The 19,170-nt window shown below is 41.3% G+C and overlaps 1 protein-coding gene across 1 annotated transcript in view; it reads left to right on the forward strand.

The window, feature by feature from the left end:
- The first annotated feature begins 995 nt into the window (after positions 1–995).
- Positions 996–19,170, forward strand: part of LOC109997059 (complement component C8 beta chain) — a 61,906-nt gene continuing 43,731 nt past the window's right edge. Inside the window, exon 1 of the mRNA XM_065953404.1 lies at positions 996–1,515. The gene's annotated coding sequence lies outside the window, so the exon portion shown is untranslated. The remainder of the gene's footprint in view (positions 1,516–19,170) is intronic.

The following is a 19,170-nucleotide window of genomic DNA, read 5'->3' on the forward strand; positions in this document are numbered from 1 at the left end:
TGCATCAATCACACTCACACTGAAAAACAACACAAAAAATGAAAAGACAAAGTTGTTTTAAAGTGTGTGTGTGTGTGTGTGTGTGTGTGTGCGCATGTTTGAGTGTGTGTGAACTCATTTTGCACCAAAGCATGAATCAGATATGAGTGACATCTTCAGAGTCGAGCGTGAAAAAGGCTTTGACAAAAAACAATTGTTGACATTAAAGATTCAACAAACAAAAAAAAAGATGCTGTCTTTTATCTACTGGAATGTCCCAGACTGTGTTTTGAAGACTCCCACACATGGGTCACCACCCCCACCCACACTCACCCTCCCTGTCTCTTTGAGCAGCTTGTTGTCGGGCTGTGGGGACCCCCAACTGTTCCCCCATAATGCAACAGCACTTCTGCATGGCACCCTGTGGCAACCAGCTCTGAAGCCTTGGCTGCAGCCAAGCGCAAAGGTCAAGGCCTGTGTACAGTAGGTGTGTGAGGATTGTGGGTCTGTGGGAGGAAGGGGGTGACCTGGATGTAGTAGCCCCCCACATGCAGGTTGGGGGTCATTATGCCCCCACGTGCCGGTGTATTAGTGATTGAAGCCGACTTGCTCCCATACACCTTTCACCCCGGCTTGAGGGGGAAAATTGAAATCAATACGGCCGATGATGAGGGGACGGGAGTGGGACAGGGGTGAGGGAGGAGTGGAGGGGGGCTTGACGGATGGCTGGTTAAAGGGGGGCGATCAATTACCCTGATGGATTGCTTTTTGGGGATTTCAGAAAGGAGATGGATCTCTGCTCCTTAAAGACTGATATCCTTCACTTACATCTTTGTTGTTGAGAAAAGTGGCAACTGGTCCCTCCTCCTCCTCTTCCTCCTCCTCTCTCTCTCTCCATCCTTTATTTTTCGAAAATGTTTAATCCTCTTCGTCCCCTCCCCCCTCCCTCCCTCCCTCCTCCTCCTCCTCCTCCTCCTCCTCCTCCTCCTCACATTCTCCCTCTAACGGATAACCCCTCTCTTCTTTCTCTCTCTCGATTATTCTCTGTGCATTTTTAATTTTTCTCTTTCTGTCACCGGGGGCCCACTTTTCCCCGCCCACTCTCCTCATTTTTTTTTCGCCCGAGTCTGAGAATAGTGGAGCCAAGAAATAGTTAATCTTTCCGGCTGCTGCTATGATTGGCCGCTGTGTGCAGCCTTCAGCCTCCTTGAATGAGAAACAGGGGTAACCAGGCAACTTCAGAGCCGGAGAGGAGAGAGAGAAAAGAAGATAGAGCGTTACAGGATCTTAAAATTATGGAAGAATTTTTGTAAAGAAAAAAAAAAAGCAAGGCAATGTGATTTCACCTTGTGTGTCCGGGAAATGGAATTAACAAATGGATTTTCTTGAACGCTCTCTCTCTCTCTCTTCCTCTCCCTCTCTCTCTCTCCCTCTCTCTCAATGGGGGGAACAGATAGAGCGCTCAAATGAAGGGGACACAGATGTGGATTAAAACGCTTAAATGGGACACTCCAGAGACGCACGCGCTCAGAAAAGGTGAGTGACACCTCTGTTGTCGGCTTGTCTATTAACGGGAGTGTTTAAAACTGTGAAAGTGAGGAGCTGAATCCGGATAAGAGGCGGCTCAACGACATGTCAGGATTTATGGAGAGGATGCGTTGGCCGCTGAATGGAAATGGGCTGCGGAACAGTCCGTTTTGGATCGAGAGACAGTTACCTATATGAGAAAAGGAAGATATAAGATCGGAAATGAGCTCATCAATGGTGGATTTGAATGTGGAGTCCTTTAAAGAGTAAACGCCGGTCGCCTGTCAAATAACCTGCTGTCCCACATTCAATTGCGCACAAATTGGTCACGGACATTCCGATTTTTCAAATGATTTCGATACCTGATTTAGATTTTTATGATCTGCGGTTTGAAAAATGCCACCAAAGGACACAAGTGTCAGGGAAAAAAGCGTTTTCATCAACGTCTGCACCCCCCTCCCTCTCCAAATATTCAAATGAAGCGCTGTCCTGCTGCAACAGCAATAAGTCATCTTCAAACCACTGCGTGTTAACGCGCTCCGACGCGCAGTGAATGAGTGAGTGATGCCGCATATGTCGGTAAATGTATTGATTTCAGTAGAAAAACGCTTAGAAAATGCTCAGTAGGCTGTGTTGGGGGGGGGGGGAGTACCTGTGGATGGATGTGTGTGAGTGAGTGTGTGTGTGTGTGTGTGTGTGTGTGTGTGTGTGTGTGTGTGTGTGTGTGTGTGTGTGTTTGCTGGATGGGAGCGCACAGCGCTGCGCAGCAGCACCGGTCTCACCGGCAGCGCTAAGCGAAAGTCTGCCTCATACCGGAGCAAAGGCCCGGAGAGGAGAAGCTCCTCTGGACTTAAGTCACGTCCAAGGGTCATTGTGGGGCTCAAACAATCCTATTGATTGTGGAAGCGTCCAGGCAAAGGGGGAGCTGAGGGGGGCGTGCAGTTGCGCCCATTTTTCTATTTAACCGATGAGATTGATGGATGTCACGCGCCAATGATGCTCTTAAACGCATCGACTTCTCTTGGATTAAACTTTATATAGCTCGTCATGGCTTTCCATCAGGATCTATGAACGGTGACAATCTTCTTATTCTTCTTATTTAAAAATAATATTCCTCTAGTTCTATTAAAGGGGCTAATAGAGGGGTATTGAACCCATTCATTTTCCATAATTTTAACCTTTCAACAGTCAAACCCCCTTTGGGTAAAGCTGAATATGAGCCAACAAGACCAGCTCAGATGCTCAATTCCTTGCTGGACCATATGTCCATCATGATGTCCTGTGTTTTCTGCTTGGGTGCTGATGTAAGAGCAGGCCTACATGGAAAATGGCCTTGACTGTGGCCTTTGACAAGCAGAAACAAAGCAGTGAGATGCTCTAAAACAAGCTTCCAGGGAAGTCAAGAAGCTAACATCTCTTTCACTGAAATGACCACATGGGATGTTTACTTTGTGGCCTGGCGGGACATTAGCAAAGATCTGCGTTGTTGACATTGGTGCCAAAGTTCATCGGCGACTTCTGCCAGTCGTCCAAACTGCCTTTGGTAATCTCCTTACAGCGGATGTTCTGCAACGGATCCTAAGCTGCACTCACTGGCTTGATTGTAGGACACATGTGTTGCACACGCACACACATACACATTCGAACAGTACTATTTCCAGTTGTCATCCCAGGACAGTTCCTTGCAGCCCAGTGTGAGTTGTGGGGCTTAAGATGGAGCTGAACAGAAACACTTGAGAGCATTAACGTCTCCAGTATGGGCTTCTTTGTTGGGTCCCCCAGTGGAATCAAGACACTTAATTTAGCTTCTGACAGCTAACGCAGCGAGTGGCTATGGGAGCTGTATCTTATCCGATTAAGCCCATAATGCTTTTTCCCCTTGTGCAATTATTGTAAAATGAGGAAACTGGTAAAGTTATTTCTTTTTCATGTTATCTCAGCACAATTACAACAATGCAGGGGCAACATTTTGGCTGCTGGTTATTTTGCACTTCTAAAATCCTTTGGGTTGCTTACAAGTGTTTCATCCTGTCTTATTGTCTGGCTGAAAGCCTGCTGTATTGTTACGTTTGTTGCTTCTCTTCATATTGCATTACCTTAACTTGAACTCCCTTAAGATTTCCCAAGTGCTCTTAGAGAATGGATCTACCGAACAAGGAGGTTACACTCACATTAATCACATTTCAGCGTTAGACACAGGATTGCTGGAGTGGCCTAAATCTTTTATAAAAGTAGTTTTAATGAGCGTGCGAGATCGCGTCTGAGTTCTCATTTTGCTAGTGGCCTTATCACATCCAGTCTGCTCATTAATGAAGACGTGGCCCCTGGCACAAGCAGGTCAGAGGTGATTGCAGCTGCTTTGCTTGAAAGAGAGCGAGATTGCTCAGATAGTGGTGCATTGTTAGATAATGAATGATGCACAAGCTCTGCCGGGAGTTTAATCAACATGACAGGTGCAGCTGAAGCTGAGAGTACAGCGAGAGGGTTTATGGTGACCAAATGTGTCAGAGGCAAAGACTTAAGCTGTTAAAGTAGAAAAGAAAAGGAACTTTGCACTCTCCCCCTGGGATGTTTAAAGGAATAGTTTCTCTCTCTTTTAATGTTGAGGAACACTTTCATTTGCTTCTCACTGTACAGGGAGTTAAATAACAAAAAATCCTGTACAAACATAGTGTGAAGAAACACAAGTTTGCTAACTTGTCTGGGATATTTATGTGGTCTACTTACAAAGCAACATCCAGAGGAAACTTTCCGAGCCTTGCCGTTAGGCAGAAAATCCCCTGATAAAATAGTTACATTTTATAATACAGTTTAGTATTGATTAAATAAATTATTATAAATAACAAATTGGTAAGATTCAGAGGCAGATTTTCTTACCTTTGTACAGAAGCAAGCAAAATGTTTCCACATGTTTCCAGTCTTTATGCTAAGCTACGCAGCCTTTTCAGTGCTTCCAGCTAATATTTAGGGTAAAGACATGACAGATGTTTTAAACCTCAGCAATGAAGTGAAGAAGAGTTTTTGTTGAACATTTTTTTATTTCAGAGCCATTCCAACTTTCAATTCCAATTTTCAGCCCATTTGCTATGAGGTTAGGACAAGTATAGTCAATGCAACAATATTTTATAAGCACCACTAAAAAATGAAACAGCATGCGATTATAATACAACAACAGTGTGGTGCTTGTTGAGAGTAATGTTAGCTAAAGCCAAACATGTCAGCTATCAGTGTTTTCCACCAGTAACTCATATTGATTTCTTTGGTCAATACTCACGTCTAGATATTTGAACCTATTTCTTATGTAACAACAGCACTGGAGCATCTCATGTTGAACATTTTGGCATCTCAAAGCAGAATCATCCTTCAAAATATAAAATAAATGTACCCTGGACACGCCTTAACCAGGGCAATATCAAAAACCAATCTATGCTTATAACCCAGGCTCTGCTCAAATCAACAGGCTGTTGTTTGAAATAGAACGCCTGAAATTGGAAAATGTTTACATGAACATTTTCTTTCCAATATGTTCAGGCTGGATCTGTTTCACTAATAAAAATGGAAATAGGCCCACACTTTAAAAACTGAATACGGCTTGCACAAAATAGAAGATGTTATCCTGCACATTAAACCACAACTCCACTGCCCTTCATATTTTATTACATATGAGATCAATACATTGTTTCTGATATCATTTTGAGACAATTATGAAAGTTAACTAGGCCATTCTGTTTACAAGAGAACCACCGCTCAGTTATTATTCTTGAATTAACTGTTTGAAAGTAAGACAATTAGGTCAGCAATTGTTTCCAATTGCATGCGAGGCTTATGTAATATTTCCATTTATTCATATGCGAGTCAGTCAATTATAGCTATATGTGTAAGTTCTGCAAAAAAAAAATAGCAGTCAAGCACCATTGACTTGAAGTGTTATCTCACAGTTGTGTCCCTTATCGCGCTGACCCTGTTGAGTCGACAATGAAGCTGCGACCCCGCCGCCATACAGAGTGTTAACTGGAATCAAATGGGGCAGTGAATTGCCAGCCCATCACACAATTATTTCCATTGTGTGGAGCTGGGTGGCGAGTAATCTGTGTGCCATGGCCTGTAACATCTGGTGAGTGAGTGAAGTGTTCAGTGTGAAAGAGGGAGTATCGTCCCGCCTCGACCACTTTCCACAGGACCGGGCTTCTTCGATGCATCAATGACACCAGCCATCGCGAGGGACATGTCGCATGCCAGACCAGTGATTCATTAGGACTCAATTAGCTGGGAGGCATGGGGCGGCCTGCCATATGCCTCCAGGTTCTACTGCAATCTGTACCCACTCCCCATTACGACTGTACTCTGGCACTGTACTCTGCTGTGTACATGTGTGTATTGCATCAGCACAGGGCAACCGTCTGTTCCTCTTCGCCAACCTGCCTTCTTTGTCCCATTAAAAACCCAGTCAGAAGTAGAGATTCAGCGTCTCGTCTCCAGCCACCCAGCTTCTGAGCTCGGAAATGAGTCACAATGACCTTCAGCTCAACTCATGTAGCGCCAGTTGGCTCAGAATGAAACATTCATCCATCTAGTGAAGTATGAGGCTGTGGAGCTCCAGATACTGTAAATCTTAGGAGGTAAGAAAGGCCCCCGCTCAATATCGACTTTGCCTCGTCTGCCAAGAGGCGGCGTGTGCTGCCGACAAGATCTATCCGACCTCGAATCTACTTTGTCTTCTTATCTGTGCCAAGGTATAAGACCTCCCTCTACCTCACCTCGTCCTGTGTGCCCCACACAATCCAACCCCAACCCCTCCACAAACCCAAATTAATAAAATGAGATGAGAGCAGAGGGAAGCCTTTAGAGAGAGAGAGAGAGAGAGCGCAATGAACACACCAAGCTTGAGATATGTGATATGATGTGATGTGATGTGGCGTATGCACATGCTGCTCATACATGTTAGCTGGCATCTGATCACTGACTGACTCCAAGATTTTAAAGGTCAATACTGCCTATTTGGTTTCAAAGATGCTACAGGCTTTTTGTTACACCGATGGTCACGTTTTAGAAGTTATAAACTTCAAAAGTAATGTAAAATGTGACACCTGAGGGATTTGGTAGTGATGTCTTAAATCCCTTGTTCATCAGGATGGCAAATATCAATTTATTAATAAATTGATTACCTTCAATGTCTTTTTTGTAAAGTGCCTCTTATCATTTCTGTCTTAACAATAATCAACAGCAAGAGTGGCAGTAAACTTTTTTCTTTTTTTTTTCAATATCTCGTTATTCATTCTGTACATTCAAATTGTCTGTCTTCTCTTACTAACGTTCTTAGCAAATGAGTCACGTTCAGTCTGGTCACCGGTTGGTTTGTTTTCTGTTTTCGGTGTAGGGAGCTACATTTAGGTGGTACGGCAACTTTCTGATTAATCCGTAGCTATGTTATATTGTTGTTTTATCATTATATTACAGCAGGGGTGGGCAATTGGCGGCCCGGGGGCCACATCAACCCTCAACGTGGCACTCAGGTCAAGGTCAGGTTTTTGATATCAATTAATTGGAAACATGAAGAAAACTTAACAAAATCTGCCATGAATTCATGAAAACCAGAAAAATGTCCATAATAATATTTGATCACTGGCATATGTTGAGTTAAATTTTACACATAATTGACTGTAATCGTTTTTGTATTCTACAATGTGGCCCTCTGGCAGTGAGAATTAAATTAATGTGGCCCTTGCTGTGACCAAAGTTGCCCATCCTTGTATTACAGTGTGTGAATTCACATTTGCGTTACCATGTTAAAGAAGCACGCTGTGTAGAAAAAGCTCCACATCCAAACACATTCGGATATGCACACACACCAAGTTCTCCCCTGCTGGCTCCAAATATCCCGTCTCGCCTCTCTAACGCCTCTGTTACTACCTCCAATAGCGGTACAGAGGTAGGAAAATGTCCCTCCCATTGGCATTCATAATGAAGGCGAGACGTAACAGGGGTGTAAATATCGTGTCTTGAACGGACAGTCTGATCAGGGTTAGAGTCACTTCGAAGCATCGACTCATTTCTGACTTGCCTTTTTCATTTTTATTAATGAAAGACAGACATGGATAAGAACACAGATTTCGATTTGCAGTGATAACATACATATTGTCAAATGTTATTGTCACTTATAATGTAGTCAGGTGATTTTTAGCTTCATTCCATTTCCCCCACTCTTCCCAACAACTTTGCGCAACCCCCGAAAATAGCACCTGTAGTGACCCCCGGAGTTTAGTTTTCAATATTTTCCGCTCCTTGGCGTAGTTGGTCCTTTCCATGCCTGTACCATGAAAATTATTCAGCTTTTATTTAAATGAAATCCTCAACACGTTTGGAAGCTAGGTTAATAAGAATTATTGAGTTTGATTACAGCAAAAGAGACCAAAGTCACACACAGCAGACTATTCAGAAAAATGTTTTCTAATGAAGTACATTTTAATTTTATGGGATTTATTTCGAGGTAAATAGCTTCAGGAAAAAGGACTTAAAATTAAAAAGCATGCTTTTTCTGAATTAAAAGCGTAACTTTTCAATAATGCCAGGAGGAGCGTGAGGAGGAGGAGAAAAGAAAATCCAGTGAAGTTGGAGCAGCTCTGCCCCAGTTGTCGGCACGTGCAGCAACCCCACTGCACTCCTCCAGCGTTTTCACCGCATTACCCAGAAACGCTACGTTCGTGTGACCCAATTTATCAGCCTCTCCTCCCCATTCATCTGCTCTCACAGATGCACTACAGGAGGCTCCGTAAGCAGACGAGCATTCATCACCTCTGAGTAGTGAGGTCTTGTGGTTTCATCCCGTCGGCCCGTTCTACAACCTGATTCCCCACAGGGCGGGACAGCGGCTCCATATGTGGCTGATGATTATAATAGTGCACCGAGCTGGCTCTTACTTTAGCTCTGATGCATTTGTGCATGCGCTTTTGTTTGTGCTCCATAAAATATGTAATCAAATATAAGCTTAGCAGGGTTTTTCTTCCACTGACAGACAATTTAAATATTGTATCTGCCACAGCCCCTCACTGCAGAGCTTTTTCCAACCCCCTGGAGATAATTGAGATGTTTAGTTCAGCCTAGAGGAGGGATCACACTCAATTCTCATGTGATTTCACGTCCCTTGATTCATGTTTTTTTTAGCTTTTTGAGCAGAGTGCAGCTCCCATGTTTAGATCATTTACAGGTCTGAGCAATCATACATTAAATGACAGCACAAATTAAGCTTCTCTGGTGTATTTTTAGGTGTTTTTACCAGTTAGGTTTTCCTTATTGATGCAGGAATAACCTCTATTGGGGTACTGCAATGTAAACATCCACCTCTCAAGCACTTCTCCTACATTGTTTCAACAAAATCTGAACATTAATGAAGGCAGGATTTATTTATATGCATTATTTCTAATTTGTCTACTAAACTGGTAAATGAGTGTGTAATGATGTAGATTTAGCAAGTGTGTTGTCTGTTGGTGTTACCTTCATGTGGCTAACATGGAAAACAAGCAGTAATGAATAATCATTTAGTTACTACACTGTATCAATGTAAGAAAACACAAATAGCATAAAAAAATACTTTTCTTTTCTTTTGCTGTGGGACAAAAACATTCCAGTCGGCTAAAGTCATCTCACTAAGAGTGATCAGTGAGTAACAGATTCTCTTTCAATACTTTATTCTCTGCAGCCCAAATATTTATGTGGATAATATATGAAAACATATTCACTTACAGCAACCAATGTATGATCTACATGCAAGGGCGTGTCCAGACTTTGCCCAATTGGGGCATTGACGCTGCAGGAGTGGCCTGAAGTTCTTGTGCACACACATGAATGAAGAGCACTGATTTACCCCTTCTCTTTTCACTCATCACATGGACTTTAAAGCGACACAAAATATGGCAACATATACATCTTCAAGGCACAAAACAATATGTGTGTCCAAATTTACAATTTAAAGTATTTAAAAAAAAAATGCAAACAAACATATGCACACTGAAAACTATGAGCTGCCTGTTGCAACACAGCCTGAACAGTGGACTTCAACATAAGTCCCACCTCTGGCAAAGCATATAGTAGTCAAGGATTTTGGGGTGCTACCTGGGATGCCCAAAAAGATTACAAGAGACAACATGAGGTTAGTTCAATAATGAAAATTACATGATGTAACATTAAATGTTATCAAAACCTTCACAGATCTTTACTAAACTCTCATTTGTTATGAAACCACAGCTTCTCCTTCATTGAAAAACATATGTTCATTGAACATTATCGAGACAGCCAGCATACCTGTATGACACAAAATTCTCAGTTTGATGTTATTTGTGGACCACAGTGCTCTTAAGTCTACTGACTTAAAATATATCCCGTGTTTGCTTGAAACAATTTCTGAAATAATATATAGAGGTACAGCTGCATCTGTCAAATGTAACCTTCATTGTAAAAAAATATGAATCCTTGAGCCACAATATGCGCCCTGTGACAAAAAAAAAAATCCTCACACTCTTAATCAGGAACATTAACAAAGTCAGCACATCTTAAATGGAAACAATGAAGTCCTTTATATGGATACATGAACCAAGATTGTTCAAACCTCTTAGTGTCCGGGGTCAACTGTCAGTTGACCTCTTGGTAATCTAGCCTCAGGTGACTCTATAAAAGAATCTGACCTTTAGATTGACCTTGATGTAGAAACCATACATTTCTGAATTTGGTTTGCTAATGCACTCTCATCATCCTTCAATTATTCATTTTGGTTTATATTGAAAAGCTTTTAAGAAAGGCCACATTTAAAGCCTTCAAAGTTTGGATGGAAAGAGTAAAGCGTTCACTAAAAATATCAGGGATAACACATGTCCATAAGTATCAGAAAACTTAAATGAAATAACTTGTTTTACTGTTTAGACCTGAGGGTGTGGCTGATCAGGTCTTGATTGACACCGGCCTGATTCTGTGCACAAAAACATACACTTACTATAAGTTCAAGGTAGTCAGAGTCAGAGAAAAGAGCAGGTGCTCTAACATGTGAAAAATAATCATTTCAATCCAGTTGGAGAATAGTGAGTTATGAAATGCTTTGAGATCCATTTCAGAATTAGCAGTTAGCCAGCTTTAGTTGAGATTCACCTTTTTGTTCTCAATGGATGACAAAAAAATAACAAGCTGCAATTGGACTTTTCCTATGATTGTTTTGTGGAGTTTTCTACCTAATTTAAACCGGCTTCAAATTGTGATTCATTGATTGATTAATATATAATCATAATCCAAGCTTTAATGTGTTGAATTCCAACCCAACATCAGTGAGGATTCCAAACGTTAAATAACAATATGTTGAATCATTTGGATTAAAACTCATTTTTAATGCTTTCCAGATGTTTACAAGGTCCCTTGTTACTCATATAGAAGGCTCAAAAGAGGGGGGATCCAGAGGCTTTTTAATCTTTACATACTGATGTGTTTCAAATGTAGTTTCCCTCTTGATTTCTCCTTAACGCTTGCCCAGGCTGAGTGATTTCTGTTGCTCTAATTTGTAACTTTGTACCTTTTTTAATTAAGCTTAGCTCTCTCAGATTCCACATTTTTGATGTGGAGTTGCAGCAAGCAGCAAGCATCTGGCACAGCAGCAGCGGCAGCGGCGGTCAGCATGACGTCTGCTGACAAGACCCTTTAGATCACTTCTCATCAGAGCGTCACAGCATGAGCCCACCCTGATGTTTGGCTCTAATCAGCTGTCAAGTGTCACATACAGAAGGCTTGTATCAGACCTCTGCTTAGGGTTTATACAAAACAACACAAACTGCTGAAGACAACAGCCACGCTGCGTGTTAGTGCTTGCAATCTGTGTGAGATCTTGACCTTGCAATGCCATTATAATGAGTGGCGTTGGAATATTTCACTTATCATTAGCAGCATGATTAGCTGCCAATGGGCTGTGCCCGGCATGGTTTAATCCTCCTGCTCTCTAGAGTGCGATAACATATGAGATGACAACAGTTTCACACCCAGTTTCACAGCTCCCGCCGCTCCATACGTCGCAGCGGCCTTATCACTCATGAGAGATTAATGAGGGAGGTTGAGGTGTGCTGGGAGATTCTCTAATTACACCCGCGCATATTGTAATTTCTTCAGGGGAATAGTCCGTTTGTGTGAGTGAGCGTATGTGGGTTGTCGAGTTTCTTTTAAAGTACAGTTTTACAATAAACCTGTTAGTACATAGAAGGGGAGTTGATACCGCACAAAGACGTCCTCAAGAGATCAGAATTAGTACTTAAAAGTACTTTGTGATGTCTGAAGTACAGCTGCAAAGACACAGTGACGTCAGTAAAAAAAAAAATCAGCTTTTTGGGAGAGCTGAAGTGTAATTCTTTTTTAAAAGAGAGAAAGGGATTTTTCCTGTGCTTGAATAGCTCCTCCAGCTGCCTGCAAGAAACTAGTAGAGTCATGAAAGCAACCCAAATAACCCATCTGCGTTATCACAGCAGAGTGTTAGTCATGCTAACTCTCCTTTGTATGTAATGTCAATCACTCCTATATTTCCTCTCAGGCGTATTTCTGCCACATGCAGCAGTCTGAGAGGAAACTCCAACCAACTGTTGAGTTTTTATTGCAGAAGAAAAGAAATTCATGGAAGGAGGATATAGTCATATTCAGACATACTGTATGTAAAAACTTATAATGAAAAAGGACCAAAGAATAAGATCATCCTTTTTTACAACATTTAAAAAGGGGTCACTCAACGTGTTGACAGTTTTATAGGGCTCTATATTGAGTTTGATTTGTTGTCACCTGGCCTTCGACTTTTTCGGTTCAATCTTTGCTTGTTTTTTTAAGCTCCAGGAAGGAGCGGTTTTCTGTTAGAAAGCTCTGAAAAAAACAACTGTATACAACATAATGATGACCATAAAGCAGAGGAAACAAGCTGCATGGACTGTGAACATATTTAGCCACTAAGGAGGCTAATATTTTTACCTCAGGAGATTCAAAAATCTGAGCTAAAAGAGAGCAAATTTTGGGCTTATACACATCAGCTAGACACAAACATGACTCCAAAGTCATTTTTACCATTGTTTCATGAATGCTGAAAGTTAAAATAAGCAGGCCTTTTCTCACAAGTTCAACAACCTCAAAGATAATGATTTAAGTTTTGTTCACAACTTCTTTTCACTGCCCTGAAGTGCCCCCCCCCCTGAAAAGAATTGAAAAAAAGTTGAACCACTTCAACCAATATTTGTTAATAGTAAAAATATATTAATATTTGCTTTATTCAAAGGATTCATTCTGTCAAACACAGCTTTATTTATCCTCTTTCTTAACACTCAGGAAACTCTGAGTGAAAAGTTATGCTGATTATTAGTCTGTGACTGAGTGAACAGAGCACTGGCGGCGCTTTTTTGCAAATTACGTGAAGGGTAAAATAAAAAACAAAACCTAGAAAGAGAAAATGAAAAGAGCCTCCTTTCAAGATGCAATATTGTCCGTACGGTCTCTTTGTCGCTTACATTAAGACAATAATGATTAACAAAAAAAATCAGATTTTGTCTAAAATACGTCATACTGATTTAATTTATATGACGAAATCTACTCCCTAGCATTGTGTATGGTGTGTCACATCATGACAGCTTCAATCAGACAGTGGGACAGGAACTAGGAAAACAAAAAAGGTCTGTTTGAAATGTCTGTTTGGTGCTTCCCTCCGGCTTCATTCATGCGTCTCTCAGACAGCAGGTAATGTTTCTGTGCTCACCAGTTTGATCATGACAACTTTTATCTCCCTTCTCTGGATCTCTGCTGTGTTTGATTGTCCTAATGCCTGTCCAAAATGCTTCTGAATCAAATTTGTGCCTTTTAAAAACATGAATAAAGTCAAAACAATGGACTGAAAACAGATATTCACAGTCTAGTTTCATACAGAGGCTGTTTGCGCCTCTTAATTATATCCATGACCCATGTTGTACAATTAAAGAGGACACCTTTGGTCATTTATTTAGTTCAAAAAGGATACAGAGGGAGAGAAAAAAAAGTCTAATTGTCTCGTTAATTAGTCTCTGCATGAAATAATGACCAAACCTAGGTTTCCACAGCCCCTTTGTAACCAACAAAAGCAGGCCAGGGAAGGGGTGGCGGGGGGGGGGGAGGGGGGCTGTCAGCAAAATAAAACATGCTTCAACCTCTTTTCACAAATAGACATTATGTTTGAAGAGAGGGAGAGACAAAGAAAAAGTGGCTACAAGAGAGGGGGAAAAAAGAGTTGGACTTGAGAGAGTAAAAACGTAGCCGAAGAGATTAAAAAATTAAAAAATATTAAAGAAAGGGAAGAGACAGAAGGAGAAAAGATTGGTTGGTGTTTGTCCAGGCCGTCTGGAGCAGGCCCAGTTCTCTCTCTCTCTCTCTCTCTCTCTCTCTCTCTCTCTCTCTCTCTCTCTCTCTCTCTCTCTCTCGCTCTCTCTCTCTTTCTCTCTGTTTGTCTCTCTCTTTCTCTCTTTCTACTAAACATGGTAAACAGCCTGTTTTAACACACTATTCAGACGCAGGGACACAGCACAACAACACACCAAATCAACAGTGAATTAAAGACTCCTCGGGGAAGCCACAGAGCAACATTAGAGGAGGTGTTTTGGAGAGACAGATCCACCAATTAAATGTACCGAGAGGGGTCCTGGAGCCTCACGCTGGCCACGTTTCCAGACCGTCTTCTGTGTGCGGTGTGTTGAATTAGACAAATAAAAGAAGGATATGTGAGCTATCTTGTTTTCATTCTGTTGTTTACCCTCACCGTGGGGAGCTAGTGACACTTTATTAGCCTGAATATGTCTGTTACAGAGGCAGAGGCAGTCGGAGAAATGCAAACTTTCAAAATAAACCCCATTAATATTTGCATCTTGAGACTTGTGCTGCGCAAGCGAGCGTGTGTTTGTTCATTTATGTCATGCCTCAGACATGAACAGACACACACACACACACAGGCACATCTTCTCCCTGCTCTTCTTCCGTCTCAATTGGGCGCAGTTATCCTGCAGCTGAGCTGGTGAAACGGGATAATGCAGGAGCACTTCAGAGGGCAGCTCCTCACTGCCCTCTGAGAAGCCGAGCCCGGCCGTGCTGGAGCCACGCCTAGCTGAGTGCACCGCTCCGAGGCCTTCACTGACATAAATCTGCACTGCAAAGCAACTGTGTGGCAACGCTTATTTAGTTTACCAGCTGTAGCTGCTGAACCCGAAGCAATGAGGCCTCTCTTTTCTTCAGAAAGTAAATGAGAGCGCTTGAAATACCCCAACTGAATTTTTTTGTGTATTTTCTCCCCTTCGTCGTCCTCCTTCTCCCCCTTCCAGCTTGCACACTTGACTGTTTCATCGTCAGAGGCCCTCCATCTTGTCAGAATGAGGTGAACTAATGGGCCGTGGCTGAACAGCCTGAGCTCAGAGGCTATCAGTTCCCCCTGGAAGGCTGAGGAGGAAGAGGAGGAAGAGGAGGAGAAGAAAGGAGAGGTCCTTCGCCCTCTTTGGCTACTATATTTCTGTTCTGCCTCAGATAAATCCTAGCACAAATCAAAAGGAATGGTTTAGCTTTATAGTAGTGTGATGTTAACGCAGAGTAGTTGTCCCCATTTCTTCTGCTTCGATCATATGTAAATTCTATTTAAATTGTACTAGCTAAAAGAGAGCCTGGTCTTGATTTCATCACGTATTGTCATTACCAATGTCCTAAATTTCCCAATTTTTAAAAAAGTTTTCAGCAGTTATAGAGTGAGTGGCTCTGTGACTTTGTACTCTAAGGACTTCGACTCGAATCAAAATCTATCCAACTATTGGTCAAATTGCCTTTAAGTTTTGTCTAAACATTTATGGTTCCCTAGTGATTAATCTCATTGACCTGGTTTATCTCAACGACTATAGAACGGATTGCTCTGAATTAAGATATACATAACCATGTCCTCACTTTGGTTCATTCCAATACCAGTGTCGAAAATGCCTCTGATAAGGCCTAAAATGGGCTATCAGCAAGTATGATAACGTATCAATCTGATATCCTTCTTTATGAAGCCCCAAAATCAACTTGTTGTTCCCGTAGCAAAACTTTCCTAAAATGCCAGAATTCATTTCCATTGTTTTGAACATTTAGCCTACTGCCAATAGCTGTTTTAGAGCAGCAATAAAGAACTGGTTCTCTGGCAGATTAGCATGTGTTGATAGCAACACCAGTGTTATGCTAGCAGAAATTCTCATAGTCAAAGCTAACAAAATGTCATCTCTTTTTAACTATTTACAGATTTTTAAGCTAAGATAATTTAAACCAACGCACACAATTTACTTGCACATGTTTAGAATCAGGGTTTCTTCAACCCTAGGTGGAGAAGTGAACAGATCTTTCGCTAGTTAGCTAAGCTTGTTTTTAGAGTGTGAATTGGTTTAGCATTAGGATTTTACGAATGTACTGATCATACAACAATGATGGCAACTATATCACAACCACAGAGGGTTTGTAGTAGTATACAACCAGGCCTACTTGTCATAAAGTGTAATATTTCATCATATTGGCATAAGCCAAGGTTTCTGAATCTGTATAATAAATAGAACATTTGTAATTCTGTATAAATGGAAAATGAAAGATAGTGAACAATGAACTGCTTAATATCATAATGTTCTTGTTAGCATGTTTTGCAAGCATTAGCCTCAAAGCACAGTGCCTACAGAGGGACAGACATGCTATTATACATCCTTTTTTTAAAGACTATTTGAGGGCTTTTGTGCCTTATTTGGTGAGACATTGGATAAAGGTGGAAATCTGGGGGAGAGAAAGGGAAATGACATGCCGGAAGAATGTCGGATACGAACCCGGGCCTCCCACCTCGAGGTCCAAAGCCTCATACTTGCCTGTACATACTTTAACTTACCACTCAGCCACCAGCGTCCAACATTATACATTCTTGGTCTTTTTACTGTTCATTTGCATATTGTTCAGCATACCATGACACTATGTAACATGATTAACCTGCTGAATTGTATGGTCAGAAGTGTTAATTAATTTAAGCGTTGCCCTACAACCATATGCCACGCAACCCCTGCAGTCAGAATTGAATTAGTCCAAAAAAAGCGCATTAGCCTTATCTTGCATTCCAGAGTTATCAGGCACTTGTAAGGCCACATGAGACGTCATTATTGTTGATTGTGAGGCTGTGATAAGAGCTGTTGTAGAATACAATAAATATCCTTGACTGTACCTATCACAACAGTAAGGATTAAAGACTTTAGATATGGAGAACAGATAGCAGTGTTGACCAGTCTTTGCTGCCGTAGGTGACACAAGGTAACACAGCAGGGCGATTCACAGGAGTTTTGTTTGGCCAGGTTGTGACAGTGGTGTCCCGCTCAATAAGCTGGGGGGTATTTTATAACAAAGATGACCAGTGCAAGGTGCCAAAGCCGGTCTGTCGAACGAACGTTTCTTCCGGCCTCGAGCAATGCAAGTATTGGCGATGAAGCAAGGAGATGGTCCGAGGGGGTGGGGGCTGGCTCCTGCTTCTCCATCACAAGCTGGAACGCAGCCTGCAGACCTTACCGTCGGGACCACAGTGAATGGAGATGTAATTGGTCGTATCTAGTGATAGATGGCTGTTCAACCTTTGTTACACGTCGATGGCAAGATGCACAGAGGCTTGTCTCACAATATGAGGTTGATTGTGCAGTCTCTTAAAAGCCCCTCTCAGGAGGAAATACGTACTGAGATGCCGGCTCTCTAAAATGTTCTTGATATGAACTGATTTACAAATCAACACATTGCTGTTAATTGCTCATTATATTTCTGGGAACATAAACATGCCTGAAACCCGATCCCTGCTAATGAATCATTTTCATTTATTGGGGCTGTTGGGGAGGTAGAGCTCCTAATTATTGGAAATTAAAACCCATTGTCCCCTCACATATATCAAAATTCAGAATGATGGTCTTTATTTTGTTGCAAACAATTGATCAAAGACAAACTATGTGGCATTTTCCCCATTCTATCTTGTGACGGGTAATATTAAGATAAATAAAAAAGCAATATTACACAGGGAGTGAGGAAGGAAAATCATAAAGGATATATATAATACAAAAAGTTGGAGAAGTAAGAAAATAGTTTTAAGTAACCAGCAGGTAGAATCAAGTCCATGCATTGCATAAAGGCAGACAACCTGCACAGCTGTTCTTGTTTCAATTCAAGAATCATCCACAACAAATTCAGCGAAGTAAAGTGCTGTGAAATTGTAAATATAGCATACGATTAAACCAACATTGGTGTTAAGATCAGACTTTGTTCATTTTAGCCTAATTACTCTGTATAACTGGCCCCTTACCCAGCGATAGCCTCAATTCTGTAATATCTGTCCTTTTCTCAATTCATAGCTTTTAGTAACATGACTGGCACAGAGACCTTGGGGTGTTAAAAAGCTTTGACAAGCGGCGGCCCCCTTTGAAAACTCTGTGGAGCTGCTGCACAGACTGGTATGTTTTTCATCCATCCAAAATGAAACACGTTTACATCACCTGACAATCACTACTTACTCAGCACAAGTGAAGGGCAAGAAATCTTCCTGTCTACAGCATAGGGTGAGTGCTAATTAGCTAACAGCTAAATACATTTACCTAGTAACAGTTTGTCGGATGTCACTTTTAGCCAGTGTTCTGGGTCAGTAATGTCATTTTAAATGCAGTAATATTTTGATCAAGTCAACACGATTTTCTCAGCAGCATTAAGAGAAGTCTGTTCTTTTGTTCCCTCACAGGGACAGCAGAGCGTCTAACAGCATTCGTCCACAATCTCCTCCTCTCTGGGTTTTCTTTCTCAGGTGGTATTCTTTAGTATTACAACCCAGGTTGTAAAAAGTAAAGACATAAACTTAAACAAGTAGCTGGCAACTGAGACATGTAACTTCTCTGGTGGGCAGCCATAGGATAGCCATAAGTGTGTGACGTCATGTTAAAAGTATCCCATGCTGGCATCTACACTTGACATGTAACTCATGCAACCACAACAACTATCCCTTTAAGGAACTCTGAGTCGGTATGTGTTTAATTTGTCTCTGAAAGAAGAAGCATAACTCTACCTAATTTTTCACCATTTTATAATGTGGAATGTAGTATTTTGTTCAATAAAAATCTGTGTTACAAATAATATAATCTTCCAGGAGATATATTATACTGAGTTAGTAGGAGGGGTTAAATCAAAACAACTTCAAAAAAATAGTTTGCTGATGAATACAATCTAATCTATTCATTACATTCAGGAATAAGAATTATTTTTATTCATCGATGCAACTGGAAGGGCCGAATCAAATTAATTATTTAGATTTACAACCCATTGTCTCTCACACACTAATCAAAGATGTGCCCTTTATTTTGCACACAAATGAGTAAAACAAGGAAATTACCATTCATAAGTACATTCATTACATACTGATGAAGAACTGAAACATTATACAACAATATACACGGGAGACCAAGTGTTTTTTGATTGACCTGTGCTTTAACTCTCTAAAGGTTACAGGCATCTTCCTGACAAACTGATCAAAAATAGAGTAGCAATAGTTTCCCTTGTAAGATTCAGGTCAAATCTAATCCCAATACTCTGATTCTGCTTGGCAAGATATATGTACCTGTGAGTTACCCAGTGGGCCTGCTG

This window comes from Labrus bergylta, chromosome 4 (assembly GCF_963930695.1).
Source record: "Labrus bergylta chromosome 4, fLabBer1.1, whole genome shotgun sequence".
NCBI classification, from domain to species: domain Eukaryota; kingdom Metazoa; phylum Chordata; class Actinopteri; order Labriformes; family Labridae; genus Labrus; species Labrus bergylta.